Source organism: Cherax quadricarinatus, chromosome 8, assembly GCF_038502225.1.
Source record: "Cherax quadricarinatus isolate ZL_2023a chromosome 8, ASM3850222v1, whole genome shotgun sequence".
In the NCBI taxonomy this organism is placed as follows: domain Eukaryota; kingdom Metazoa; phylum Arthropoda; class Malacostraca; order Decapoda; family Parastacidae; genus Cherax; species Cherax quadricarinatus.
Window position 1 is genome coordinate 62,818,379 of NC_091299.1, and position 15,711 is coordinate 62,834,089.

The following is a 15,711-nucleotide window of genomic DNA, read 5'->3' on the forward strand; positions in this document are numbered from 1 at the left end:
GGGGGAAGTTTAAACTCATGCATCAGAAAGGATAAAAAGATGGAAGGGACAGAAACGGAATTTGTTTGATATCAGTTTCTCGAAGGTCATGACAGCTAATGTTAGGTGTGATCTACAGACCTTCAAGCCCAGATTACGACCACAACTTCAGACCTTCAAACCTAGATTGTGACCACAACTTCGGGACGAAATTGTTCAGGCATCTAGAAACGAAAATCTGGTTTTAATGGGTGATTTTATCTTTAACCAGAGTGACTGGAGTAATTTGATTGGCAGTCTAGAGTCTAGAAACTTTCCTGAAGTGGTCCAGGACTGTTTTTTTTTTTTTAATAGTTTGTGTTAGAACCAACTTGAGGTTCTGGACCTGGTTTTGGCAAACAAGTAATCTGACAGATAATCTTGTGGTTAATGAAAAACTGAAGAAAGTGATCACAAATCACTTAGTTTTAATATCTCATAGAAATATATATTTTAATAAAGGTAACAAAGTCAAGGTTCCCAATTTTTGCACTGAAGATTATTGGAGACTAAGAGATTACTCTAGAAGTGAAGACTGAGGTGACCTGACTAGGGATTATTATGAGGGTGACAGGATAGGTGGTGATGGTTGCCAATATGACATTTCACTGGTGGCCTGGTGGCTAAAGCTCCCGCTTCACACACGGAGGGCCCGGGTTCGATTCCCGGCGGGTGGAAACATTTCGACACGTTTCCTTACACCTGTTCACCAGGAGGCCTGGTCACAGACCGGGCCGCGGGGGCGTTGACCCCCGGAACTCTCTCCAGGTAAACTCCAGGTAAACACCTCGAAGTCCTAAGTATGTACTCGCTGGAGCCGAGGAGAGGTACATGATAATGTGTGTGTGTGTGTGGAAAGTATTAGGGGGGCCTGGCCCAAAATCTGCTCACTGCCCTAACATGCTGAAATGAGAGAGAGGGGAGGAAATGTAAAATAAACCCAATGTGCAGAAAAACTTATCCAATAGAATTTAGATCAAACATAAATGACCCTTGTAACAAAGTTGGTAGAATTACCCACAATATGTAAAGTAAAAGGACACAAGCCTTATCAAGCTGGTGTAACGGCTTGATAAAGCTCCTGGAGAGCGAAACGTTGCCACAATAAAATGTCCCATTAGTTGCACTTGTGTCCTTTTACTTTACATAAATGACCCTTAATGGATAAACATGACAAATCAAAAGAGGTGATGGTCATATTATTAAACAATATATTCAATTTAAGAGAGAAGCAAATGAAGGAATTAGGAAAGCAAAAAAGAATATAAAAATAAGATTCAGTGAATCAAAGATCAATCCTAAGAGTTTCAGGTGAATGTAAGTGAGGTCAGTTCACTCTAGTAACAATGTGAGGGAGGTCAGCTCACTCTTAGTGACAATGTGAGTGAGGTTAGTTCACTCTAGTGACAATGTGAGGGAGGTCAGCTCACTCTAGTGACAATGTGAGGGAGGTCAGCTCACTCTAGTGACAATGTGAGGGAGGTCAGCTCACTCTTAGTGACAATGTAAGTGAGGTCAGCTCACTCTTAGTGACAATGTGAGGGAGGTCAGCTCACTCTAGTGACAATGTGAGGGAGGTCAGCTCACTCTAGTGACAATGTGAGGGAGGTCAGCTCACTCTAGTGACAATGTGAGGGAGGTCAGCTCACTCTAGTGACAATGTGAGGGAGGTCAGCTCACTCTAGTGACAATGTGAGGGAGGTCAGCTCACTCTAGTGACAATGTGTGAGGTCAGCTCAGGTCAGCTCACTCTAGTGACAATGTGAGGGAGGTCAGCTCACTCTAGTGACAATGTGAGGGAGGTCAGCTCACTCTAGTGACAATGTAAGAGGTCAGCTCAGGTCAGCTCACTCTAGTGACAATGTGAGGGAGGTCAGCTCACTCTAGTGACAATGTGAGGGAGGTCAGCTCACTCTAGTGACAATGTGAGGGAGGTCAGCTCACTCTAGTGACAATGTGAGGGAGGTCAGCTCACTCTAGTGACAATGTAATGTGCACTATTTTCAGCACACACATTTCCTCATTTTATACTCAGAAGATTACAAATGAAATCCCAGAAATCAATAATTGTACAGGTTAGAATGAAAAAAAATTATTCAATATCAAAGTCACTAGTGACAAAGTTCTCAAGTAACCAGATAGATTGAAGTCAAACAAGTCAGTGGGCCATGATGAACTGTTTTCAGGGGTTCTAAAGGCATGTAAGGAAGAATTTAGCAAACCATTAGCCAGTCTCTTTAACAGATCACCATAGACTGGTAATGTACCGGTTAAGTGGAAAATGATAACTGTGATACCCATTTACAAAGCAGGAGATAGGTCCTTAGCTTCAAATTATAGACCAGTCAGCTTAACCTCAACTGTGGAAAAATTAATAGAATCAATAATTGCTGATGCAATTTGAAGCCACCTTGAAAGATATAATTTGATCAACGAATCTCAGCATGGTTTTACAAATAGGCGTTCTTGCCTTACGAAATTACTAACATTTTAACTAAGGTATTCAAGGCAGTACAGCAACATATATTGGGTATATAGACTTCAGGGAGAGCTCCATATGCAAGACTGAGTAAAAAAGTAGCGGCACATGGAATAGGAGAAATTATTTCCTGGGTCGAGGCATAGGTGACCAATAGGCAAAAGTTTGCATTAATGGGGACCTATCACGAGTGGTGTGGCACAGGAGTCATAATAAACGACATTAATGGGGGAATAAATAGCGACATAAGACTGCCGATGACACTAAAAGGGGCCAAATAATTTCTGATGTGAACACTAGGCTTCAAGATAACCTGGCTAAGTTGCTGTTGTGGGTGGAGAAGTTGCAGATGCAGTTCAATGCAGACCAGTGTAAGGTTTTAATCCTAGGGAAAGGAAATAACTATAGCACTTATAAGCTAAGCAATGTAGAATTTAGTCGAAGTGAATGAAAAAAAAATGTAGGTCTGGTTAGCATAAGAACATAAGAACGAAGGAACACTGCAGAAGGCCTACTGGCCCATGCGAGGCAGGTCCAAGTCTCCTACCGGCTTAAGCCAATGCACCCAACCTAGTCAGGTCAGGTCACATTGACTTAAGGGAGGAACACGGCAACCGACCTGGTAGCACAAGCTATCAGGTCCAACTCACACCCACCCACATCTACTCATGTATTTATCCAACCTATTTTTAAAGCTACACAACGTTCTGGCCTCTATAACGGTACTTGGGAGTTTGTTCCACTCATCCACAACTCTATTACCAAACCAGTACTTTCCTATATCCTTCCAGAATCTGAATTTTTCCAACTTAAAACCATTGCTGCGAGTCCTGTCTAGGCTAGATATTTTCAGCACACTATTTACATCCCCTTTATTTATTCCTGTCTTCCATTTATACACCTCAATCATATCCCCCCTAATTCTACGTCTTTCTAGAGGGTGCAGTTTCAGGGCCCTTAGTCTATCCTCATAGGGAAGGTTTCTGATACATGGGATCAACTTTGTCATCCTCCTTTGTACATTTTCCAGAGAATTTATATCCATTCTGTAATACGGTGACCAAAACTGTGCCGCATAATCTAAATGAGGCCTAACCAAGGATGTATAGAGTTGAAGAACAACCTGAGGACTCCTATTATTTATGCTTCTTGATATGAAGCCAAGGATTCTATTAGCTTTATTGCGAACACTTATGCACTGTTGTCTTGGTTTCAGATTACTGCTAACCAGAACTCCTAAATCTTTTTCGCAATCCGTAATATTAAGATCTACATTATTTAGTTTATATGTGGCATGGTTATTGTCCTGTCCAACATTTAGAACTTTGCATTTGTCTATATTAAACTGCAGCTGCCACTTCTCCGACCACTGCATCAGTCTATTCAAATCTTCCTGGAGTGCTCGAATGTCCTCGTCAGAATGAATTCGACGGCCTATTTTGGTGTCATCGGCAAACTTGCCGATGTCGCTCTTTATGCCCTCATCTATGTCGTTTATGTAGATTGTGAACAGCAGGGGGCCCAACACTGATCCCTGTGGAACACCGCTCGTGACACTTCCCCACTCTGATTTCTCCCCATTTATGCAAACTCTCTGCTGCCTATTTGTCAACCATGCCTCTATCCAGGAAAAAATTTCTCCTCCTATTCCATGTGCTTTAATTTTCCTCAATAGTCTCTGATGTGGGACCCTGTCAAAAGCCTTACTGAAGTCCATATACACAATATCATATTCATTACCATGATCTACCTCCTCAAATACCTTAGTGAAAAAAGTTAATAAATTCGTAAGGCAGGAACGCCCCTTTGTAAAACCATGCTGAGATTCGTTGATTAATTTATGCTTTTCAAGGTGGCTACGAACTGCCTCGGCAATTATTTATTCCATAAATTTTCCCACTATGGAGGTTAGGCTTATTGGTCTATAGTTCGAAGCTAAGGAAATATAAAGCCAAGACAACACTGCCTAAGTGTTAGCAATAACGCTAATAAAACTCTTGGCTTCATATCAAGAAGTATAAATAATGGAAATCCTGAGGTTGAGCTTCAATTTTGTATTTTTGGTGAGATGGTGCCGGATCAGCCGGGCTGTGGTTCGTACGTTGGACTACGTGCGGCCAGCAGTAACAGCCTGGTTGTTAGGTAAGACACATATGCAACAGTTAGGTATCTTTATTTCGAAACGTTTCGCCTACACAGTAGGCTTCTTCAGACGAGTACAGAAAAGTTGATAGAAGCAGAAGATACTTGAAGACGATGTAATCAGTCCATCACCCTTAAAGTTTTGAGGTGGTCAGTCCCTCAGTCTGGATTAGAGCATTGTTCCATAGTCTGGAACAATATTGTTCCAGACTATGGAACAATGCTCTTCTCCAGACTGAGGGACTGACCACCTCAAAACTTTAAGGGTGATGGACTGATTACATCGTCTTCGAGTATCTTCTGCTTCTATCAACTTTTCTGTACTCGACTGAAGAAGCCTACTGTGTAGGCGAAACGTTTCGAAATAAAGATACCTAACTGTTGCATATGTCTTACCTAACAACCTGTCGGTATTTTATACCATTTTAATGTTCAACAGCCTGGTTGATCAGGCCCTGATCCACCGGGAGGCCTGGACGTGGACCAGGCCGCGGGGGCGTTGATCCCCAGAATACCTTCAGGTAGACTCCAGGTAGACCTAGCTCAGATTATGCTACCCAGTTCTGGTCTCCTTATTACAGAGTGTACAAAAATACGCTGGAAAAAAATACATAGAAAAGGACCACGAAGCTGATTTTACATATTACAAACCTTTCCTATGAAAATAAGCAGAAGGCACTGAACCTGTGCTCTTCCAAAAGGCGTAGAATTAGATATGACTGAAGTGTACAAATGGAAAACCGATAAAAAGAAGTGATATAGTGCTGAAAATATCTAACCAAGACAGGAGTCGCAGCAGTTGATTAAAGTTTGAGAAATTCACGATTTAGAAAGGATATAGGAAAGTGTTGGATAAGCGAGAGAGTTGTAGATGAATGGAACAAACAATAAATGGAACAAATTCCCAGGCAGTGTCACTGACACAAGATCTATTTCAAAAGCAAACATTAACAAATATTAGCTACACGATAAAAACCAAGATAAAGAATTATTACAATTTAAACATGAGTGCAAAATGGAAACCAGTTTTTTTTTCTGGACTGGCGGAATAGTTGATCTTTTGTCTCATGAACCCGTAAGATGACAGGAAACTCTTGCAAGCTTTACTTATTCTCAGTATACACACACCTCCACTTTTCTACGTGTTTCTTAACAGTTCTAAATCCTGAAATATTCATTTTTCAATCTAGGAGGTCTGGGGAAGTTAGTTCCCCCCCCCCAAAAAAAAAAACACAAATACTTAATACGGTGTAAAATGGCAATTAACATGATTTAGATTTTTCCGCCAAAGTGGCTAGTGTATTGTGAACTCTTTTCCAACCTGTGGATGGTAGTGCAAGAGCATATATACAAAAAAAATGCTAGGAACTAGGCCTCTAAAGGTTTAACAGGCCTGTATCTAGTATGTACAACTGCCTTATCTGCTGCGAGCAAATTTAGGATATTGTAACCAGCAAACTTTGGTAATTAACATAAAAATTAGAGATAAAACTAACAATTAGCACTGGTGATGGGGGAGTGTTACCCCAGTAGCTGAAAATGGCAGTTCTTGATCCTTCACCTGACTCACAATAAGTGACACAATACAAACTAGGCTCTCGAGGTCACCTAGCGGAGATCAGCTCAGCCAGGAGGAAAAATAAAATATCTATCCCCAGGTACAACGAAGTTCCTCCATAATGATATAGTTTCTTATATACCGGAGTTCCAATGATTAGAGTTAATAGGCAATGATAAAGAAGATTAATGAGAAATATATCTATAAGAATTCAGGTGTAGAGGGAAGACAGAAACAATGAATTTGGAGAACCGTAATCAAGGAGGAATGAAAGGAAATATTTCTTTTGTTGAAAACTGGAATGATGAGGCAGTGGTGGAGGCAAACTCAATACACAGCTTCAAGAGTAGATATGATGAGCCCCATGAGGCTAGAAATAGTGATGCACAGGGCCAGGAGCTGAGTCTCGACCACCAAGACTCAGTCAGGACAAGAATATTAAAGTGTGTGGGAGGGAGTGTGTGGAGTGATGGAGTGTGTGGAGTGATGGAGTGTGGAGTGAGAGGGGTGATATGGTGGGGAATGGGAAATGATCCGGCTCGATCCAAGGAACGGGAGGCAAATCAAGTTCCTTGGATTAAGAGCCCCTCGCCTCTAACAAAACACCTGAGGGAAGATATGATAATAGTCTACACATGGACAAGCACAGAGAGACATGTTATACAAGGTTCAGATATCAAAGAAGTTTTGAGATACGAGGAGCCAGGAGTATAGATCAACCAGGCTGTGACGAATATGTGGGTCAGCGGACTACCTGCAGCAACAGCCTGGTTGACCAAGTTAGCACCAGAAAAGCCTGGCCCAAGGCCGCGCTCCGGGAGTAGAGAAAACTCTCGGAACTCATCAAAGGTTCATACAGACGGTATTAAGTACCTTTTCAATGTCAGCTGTAGAATACGAAGTGACGTAAGTGATGTTTGGGAATGGAAAATACGAATAAACAAAGGGAAATAATACGAATAAACAGAGGGAAAATATTTTTAGATTTTTTTTTACATTCCACAACTTATTTACCTATAATCCCAGCCTGGGACCAGGTCTCTCTTTTGACTGCTTGGTCGACCAAGCTGTGGCTGTTGGAGACCCACATATTCATCACAGTCTGGTTGACCTGCTACACCTCAGAAGTAGAGATCCAGTCTCTGGAATACTTCCACATTTGTTCAGACAGTATTTCTGATAGCTGTTAGTAGGAGTTTGAATAATCGAGGCCCATGGATGCTCCAAGTGCTGGTGTGTGCTCACAGTTGCCTGGTATTCATTATCTAACATTTCCCGTCACATCTCTCACTCCAGTACGCTGTTATGGTAGCGTGCTAGTGTGCAGGTTTGGGACATTTTTAATGTGCATTCCGAGTCATCGGTCGAGAGTGTCAGCAAACTTGGATGAATGCGGAAATACCATCACCAATTATGCCGAAAGATATGTTGGGTTCTCAGTCAGTCAAGCACCCTGTGGGATGAATGGCACCCTGTGGGATGAATGGCACCCTGTCTGATGGGTGGCACCCTTCCCAGAGATGCGGTCCTTATCTCTAAGCACAAATCACTCCTGTCAAGGTATAACCTAGCCTTGAGGTAGGAGGGGAAGTTAACGTTGGAGGAGAGAGAGACCAGAAGCCTACTGCAAAAAAAATTATTTTTTTGCAATATTTTTCCAACTGTCATAAATACTAACTCAAACTATGATATATTTCGCACCTAGTAGGCTGCAGGCACACAAAATCCCACAAAAATATTTATTAATAACCCCTGTTAACTAAATATTCACGGAATAGCTTTACATAACAAAATTCTGAACTTATTCTAGTTCTTTTTATAATATATTGATGTAAATAATAATCACAACTAAGCTCTAAACCCACAAGTGTCATACAACACTGCAATAGTACTACTACTACTACTACTAATAATAATAATAATAAAATATGGGGCGACATTCATCTGTAGTTTAGCAGGGCATTTTACAAAAAATAAGCGCTAAACCCACTAGGGTCATACAGAGCTGCATTTTACAGTATAGTTTCAGAGAGAGATTAATGAAAAGGATATTGAAAGAGATGTATTAATCTGTATTAAACAATGATTATAAGATAGAAGATAATCATAAACAGACTGCAATATAAGCAGGCAATACTATAGTTGCAAGCGGAGTGCCGCAGGGTCTGTCTTGGAGCCTTTATTATTCAACATATAAATGATCTCGATGTAGGAGTGAACAGCAATATGCTGCACAGTTTTGGTCACCGTATTACAGAATGGATATAAATGCTCTGGAAAACGTACAGAGGAGGATGACAAAGATGATCCCTTATATCAGAAATCTTCCCTATGAGGATAGACTGAGGCCCTGAATCTGCACTCTTTAGAAAGGCGTAGAATTAGGGGGGGATATAATTGAGGTGAATAAATGGAAAACAGGAATAAATAAAGGGGATGTAAATAGAGTGTTGAAAATTTCCAGCCAAGACAGGACTCGCAGCAATGGTTTCAAGTTGGAAAAATTCGGATTCAGGAAGGATATAGGAAAGCACTGGTTTGGTAATAGAGTTGTGGATGAGTGGAACAAACTCCATAGTACAGTTATTGTTCTGCTGGGTCTGGTGCCGTGCTCCTTCCTTGAGTGGAGGTGACCAGACTGGGTGGGTCAGTGGCCTATCCGGGGGGGGGGACATGGACCAGCTCCGCATGGGTCAGTAGGCCTGCTGCAGTGTTCCTTCTTTATGTTCTTATATTTGCAGAGGACAACGTGAAAGGTTGAAATAAGCTGAGGTAGGATAAACAGCTCTCAGCTTATAAAATTCACCGGTATATAAAATTAAATTTACATTTTTTTGAAAGACATATTAAAGTGAGGGTCTGCAAGCTGATGAAATTAATAACGAGGATATTAACAACGTCCTTAAAACATTATGAAACAAAATTAATAACGAAGATATCAACAACGTCCTTAAAACATTATGAAATGCCTTAACTCACGAAATCGTAATGACATGATTGCAAACAAATTATACCACGGGCGGGAATAGAACCCGCGATCAGTCTCTCAAAACTCCAGACCGTCGCGTTAGCCACTGGACCATTAGAGTTCGTCACAGCCACGTTAGCTGGAGATTCGTCTGTAAAAACTTGCATTTGTGGTCACAGTGGTGCCTATGCTAACCTTCCTATGGTGTAGAAATACACCTAGTTGGATGAATCTTATTGTGGCTAGCTGGTCCAGTGGCTAACGCGACGGTCTGGAGTTTTGAGACTCTCTGATCGCGGGTTCTATCCCCCCCCCTGAAAAGCCTTAATTACTAGGATATCAACAACGCCTTAAATAAAAATTTCAACACTGAACCAACTCTGATTTAAATTGGTTATAGTTTAAATTAAAAAAAAAAAACTAGTTCGGGAATAATTTTCACAGATGTATGGAAGTAATTACTACGTAACAGCAATGACACAAATAAAATGTTTAAAATATATCTGACAACTTGGAGGAGTGATACATAGACCTAAACAGGAGCTGCCTAAAAAATGGACCAATAGGCTTCCTGCAATTCTATGCTTACCATAATCATCATTATTATTATTATAATCAAGGGGGAAGCGCTAAACCCGGAGGATTATACATCGCCTGGGGGGGGATGTGGAAGGTATTCAGGCTTAATTCGGGAAACTGGAGCACAGATCCAATTCCCTAAATCAAGAGCCCCTCACCAACATCAAGGAACCTTCCTTGAGGGGAATAATCATCATGAACAATGAAAGTGATACTTATTGATAAAAAACTGCAATAATTATTATTCGTAATGCCATAGTAATGCTTATATGCAACATCAGTAACTGTATTACAACAATAATAATTTAGTTGATATATTTGGCATTCCTTAACAGTTGAAGAATTAGACATGTGCAACAACTGAGTACAGTGTTCTTGTGGAAACACTAGTGTTCTTGTGGAAACACTAGTGTTCTTGTGGAAACACTACAGTGTTCTTGTGGAAACACTACAGTGTTCTTGTGGAAACACTACAGTGTTCTTGTGGAAACACTACAGTGTTCTTGTGGAAACACTACAGTGTTCTTGTGGAAACAGTACAGTGTTCTTGTGGAAACACTACAGTGTTCTTGTGGAAACACTACAGTGTTCTTGTGGAAACACTACAGTGTTCTTGTGGAAACAGTACAGTGTTCTTGTGGAAACACTACAGTGTTCTTGTGGAAACAGTACAGTGTTCTTGTGGAAACACTACAGTGTTCTTGTGGAAACACTACAGTGTTCTTGTGGAAACAGTACAGTGTTCTTGTGGAAACAGTACAGTGTTCTTGTGGAAACGCTACAGTGTTCTTGTGGAAACAGTACAGTGTTCTTGTGGAAACACTACAGTGTTCTTGTGGAAACACTACAGTGTTCTTGTGGAAACACTACAGTGTTCTTGTGGAAACACTACAGTGTTCTTGTGGAAACAGTACAGTGTTCTTGTGGAAACACTACAGTGTTCTTGTGGAAACACTACAGTGTTCTTGTGGAAACACTACAGTGTTCTTGTGGAAACACTACAGTGTTCTTGTGGAAACACTACAGTGTTCTTGTGGAAACACTACAGTGTTCTTGTGGAAACACTACAGTGTTCTTGTGGAAACACTACAGTGTTCTTGTGGAAACACTACAGTGTTCTTGTGGAAACACTACAGTGTTCTTGTGGAAACACTAGTGTTCTTGTGGAAACACTACAGTGTTCTTGTGGAAACACTAGTGTTCTTGTGGAAACGCTAGTGTTCTTGGGGAAACACTAGTGTTCTTGTGGAAACACTACAGTGTTCTTGTGGAAACACTACAGTGTTCTTGTGGAAACACTACAGTGTTCTTGTGGAAACACTAGTGTTCTTGTGGAAACACTACAATGCTCTTGTTCAGTAGGGGAACATTGGAGAGTTCTTCCTCTTATAAGAACACTATAGCACAGTACTGTACAGTTGTACTAACAACACCTGTTTACCCTTACCAAAACTATCGTACAACAAATATCATAATAATAAAATTTTAAATGAAAAACTTGACACACATTCACAACAATAATTTAATTTAAATAAATAAAAACATCACATTTAAAACCTGCCAAACAATTTGTCCCACTCTGGTGACCCACATCGGTTTCAAAATCAAATTTAACCAAATTGAGTCCATAATTTGGAATTTTACATTGTGTACCTATCTTAAACACCTTAAATATGTGTCTTTTTATTGCATCCACTGATATACATTTATATAGCGGTTTAATACTGATATTACCAGTAATATTCTCCACCTCTAAATGAGGTACAACAATGCGCTTAATTTCCAAGAAAGACTTCTGGTGTTGGGGATTAAATTTTTGTCGTGTGTTTTTTCCTTCTGGAAATGGAAGCAATCACATCAGCACAGGAGCAGTAGCAGTAACTGCAATGGAAGTAGCAGAACAATCATGACACATGCAGCAGAAATAGCAGGAACTGTAACAGTTGAAATGGTAAGAACTAAGCATAAATGGTAGGAACTACTTCAGAAAAAAATGTAGCAGCTCTGCTGTTGTAGGAACTACAACAGCAGAAATGCTACATTTACAAAAGCAGCACCAACAACTGATACAGTATTCGCATTACCTGATACGACAGCAGCAATAACTGATGCAGTATTAGCAATAACTTCCACAGCAGGAGCAATAACTGCTACAGCAGCAACAAGAGCTGCTACAGCAGACGTAATAACTGTTACAGCAAGAGCAATAACTGCTACAACAGCAGTAATACCTTCTACAGTAGCAACAATAACAGCTGTAATAATCGCAACAGTCAACAATACCTACAACAGCGAAACAATGAACCTAGCAATAATAAATTGCAGCAGAGGCAGGAGTAATTACCTAAATACTTCTTCCCATACATGGTATGAGTGGGACTGGTCGAGTGGGAGTGGTGGATACAAATTTGCCTAGTATATGGCCTAGCAGGCCTAACGCAGTGCTTCATTATGTCATTGACTCCTCTAATACACTAAGCCAAACATTACGTTAAGATGCTGCTAACGAACACAGCATCGTCGAATTTTCCTGGAGTCTGTTACTCGTCCTCACGTCAATCTTCCACGATAATTTTTGCAGTAATTCAGGTCATTGGTAAATGACCCCCACCCCCCTCCCACAGGGACAGAAGTCTGCTAATACCCCTCCCACAGGGACAGAAGTCTGTCAATACCCCCTCCCACAGGGACAGAAGTCTGCCAATACCCCCTCCCACAGGGACAGAAGTCTGCCAATCCCCCCTCCCAGGGGACAGAAGTCTGCCAATCCCCCCTCCCACGGGACAGAAGTCTGCCAATTCCCCTCCCATGGGACAGAAGTCTGCCAATCTTCCTCCCACGGGACAGAAGTCTGCCAATCCCACCCTCCCACGGGACAGAAGTCTGCCAATTCCCCCTCCCACGGGACAGAAGTCTGTCAATACCCCCTTCCACGGGGACAGAAGTCTGTCAATACCCCCTTCCACGGGACAGAAGTCTGCCAATACCCCCTCCCACGGGGACAGAAGTCTGTCAATACCCCCTTCCACGGGGACAGAAGTCTGTCAATACCCCCTTCCACGGGACAGAAGTCTGCCAATACCCCCTCCCACAGGGACAGAAGTCTGCCAATCCCCCCTCCCACGGGACAGAAGTCTGCCAATCCCCCCTCCCACGGGACAGAAATCTGCCAATCCCCCCTCCCACGGGACAGAAATCTGCCAATCCTCCCTCCCACGGGACAGAAGTCTGCCAATCCCCCCTCCCACGGGACAGAAGTCTGCCAATCCCCCCTTCCCACGGGACAGAAGTCTGCCAATCCCCCCTCCCACGGGACAGAAGTCTGCCAATCCCCCCTCCCACGGGACAGAAGTCTGCCAATCCCCCCTCCCACGGGACAGTAGTCTGCCAATCCCGCTCCCACGGGACAGAAGTCGGCCAATCCCCCATCCCACGGGACAGAAATCTGCCAATCCCCCCTCCCACGGGACAGAAATCTGCCAATCCCCCCTCCCACGGGACAGAAATCTGCCAATCCTCCCTCCCACGGGACAGAAGTCTGCCAATCTATCCCGTGAGAAAAATAGTTATTTGTTGTGGAATTTGTTTTTTCTAGTGATAAAACACCAATATCACTTGTGTAAATTATTATTTTATTAAATGGGCTTTGCAATGCAGTTTTATATATATATATATATATATATATATATATATATATATATATATATATATATATATATATATATATATATATATTATTCATGTGGGTGCGCTAAACCTACAGGGGTCATACAGCGCCTCGGGAATAGAAGGTATTTAGACTTGATTCGAAAAATTGATGCATAGGTTCCATTTCTTAATTGAGACCCCATGACTAGCATGAAGGATCCTCCTTGACCAGCATGAAGGATCCTCCTTGACTAGCATGAAGGAGCCTCCTTGACCAGCATGAAGGAGCCTCCTTGATCAGCATGAAGGAGCCTCCTTGACCAGCATGAAGGATCCTTCTTGACCAGCATGAAGGATCCTCCTTGACCAGCATGAAGGATCCTCCTTGACCAGCATGAAGGATCCTCCTTGACCAGCATGAAGGATCCTCCTTGACCAGCATGAAGGATCCTCCTTGACCAGCATGAAGGATCATCCTTGACCAGCATGAAGGAACCTCCTTGACCAGCATGAAGGAACCTCCTTGACCAGCATGAAGGAGCCTCCTTGACCAGCATGAAGGAACCTCCTTGACCAGCATGAAGGAGCCTCCTTGACCAGCATGAAGGAACCTTCCTAACCAGCATGAAGGAGCCTAAATCATTATTCATCACAAGACTGCTAATATCTTACCGTTTATATCTGGGTTTGGAGTCCAGGACGTCATCATGACTGTTACTCCTCCACATGGTGACGACACACTACATGCGTCCACTATAATTGTGACACTGGATGATGACCTCTGGTATACATGACACCTGTGTCACATAGCCTAGTGGAGCATGCTAGGTCATCAGCAACACCTGTGGCTGTCATGAAGGCATCCTAGCAGGACCTGGCTGCCTCTCTCCACCGCTCCCTCGCAAGGGAAAGGTCTCTCCACCGCTCGCTCACAAGGGTAGGGTCTATCCACCGCTTGCTCACAAGGGGAGTTTTCCTCTCCACCGCTCACAAGAGGAGAGTCTACCACTCGTTTACAAGGGTACAGTCTCTCCACCGCTTGCTCACAAGGGGAGGGTTTCTACACCGCTCGCTCACAAGGGGAGGTTCTCTCCACCGCTTGCTCACAAGGTTAGGGTCTCACCACAGCTCGCTCACAAGGGAAGAGTCTCACCACCGCTCGCTCACAAGGGAAGTCTGACCACCGCTCGCTCACAAGGGAAGGGCACTTAACAAAGCCGCCCCGATACACACTATACACTTAAGTGATTTGAACTCCCACCAAATATTTATCCTGGTAATTCACTCACACTTCCACTGAGGCGCCTCACACCGTCAAGCAACACTCCACAGTTACACAAACATAGCTAAAACCTCTTTGTTATTACAAAACTAGCAATAGTTTAGCACAAAAACGCTGGAGAAGACGTATAGAATCCACCGGAACAGTCAATTCCTAACTAAAGCCAGTTTGTCCGTGAAACTCCAAACCTGTTTCACGTACCTTGCAAGCGCTCGTACGCTCACATTCCTAACATTAATATATTAAACACGTACATTTTTAAAGGTAGTGAGTGTTATAAACAGTAGGTTATTGAACCTGTTGAATAATGTGGAAAGAAAAAGGAAATACATAGTATCTGTAAGTGGAGTTGAGGGTTATATTCGTGCGTCAGGCAGGAGGTGATGACGAGGTCTGGCAGTGCTGCACCAGCGCTGGGGTTCCCTGCTACTACCATCTCTAGTTTACCATTTTCTATGATAAAACCTGCATTCCTTATTACACTCAATTTGTTTACAAACACAAGCGTCCAGTGTGTTTACAGCTTCCCAAAGAGGAGACCAGGAGATGATCTGAAGATCTCACAAATATATTAAGGGATAAAAAATTGTATTAAACTTGATTTAATGGTCTTTTACTTTCCCAAACAAATGTTTCCTGTCAGGACTTTGACTACACTGAGAGAGCCGCCATACACCCCGATTCCCAGCAGCACCTACACCCCCAGCAACACCTACACCCCCAGCAACACCTACACCCCCAGCAACACCTACACCCCCAGCAACACCTACACCCCCAGCAACACCTACACCCCCATCCCCAGCAACACCTACACCCCTAAGAGCACCTACACCCCGATCCCCAGCAGCACCTACACCCCCAGCAGCACCTACACCCCCAGCAACACCTACATCCCCAGCAACACCTACACCCCCAGCAGCACCTACACCCCCATCCCCAGAAACACCTACACCCCGATCCCCAGCAGCACCTACACCCCCAGCAGCACCTACACCCCCAGCAACACCTACACCCCCAACAACACCTACACCCCCAGC

The 15,711-nt window shown here is 42.8% G+C and overlaps 1 protein-coding gene across 1 annotated transcript in view; it reads right to left on the reverse strand.

Moving 5' to 3' along the window:
• LOC128685297 (rap guanine nucleotide exchange factor 2) overlaps positions 1–14,836 on the reverse strand; it is an 832,363-nt gene extending 817,527 nt beyond the window's left edge. Inside the window, exon 1 of the mRNA XM_070083069.1 lies at positions 14,065–14,836. The gene's annotated coding sequence lies outside the window, so the exon portion shown is untranslated. The remainder of the gene's footprint in view (positions 1–14,064) is intronic.
• Between the last annotated feature and the right edge of the window lie 875 nt (positions 14,837–15,711).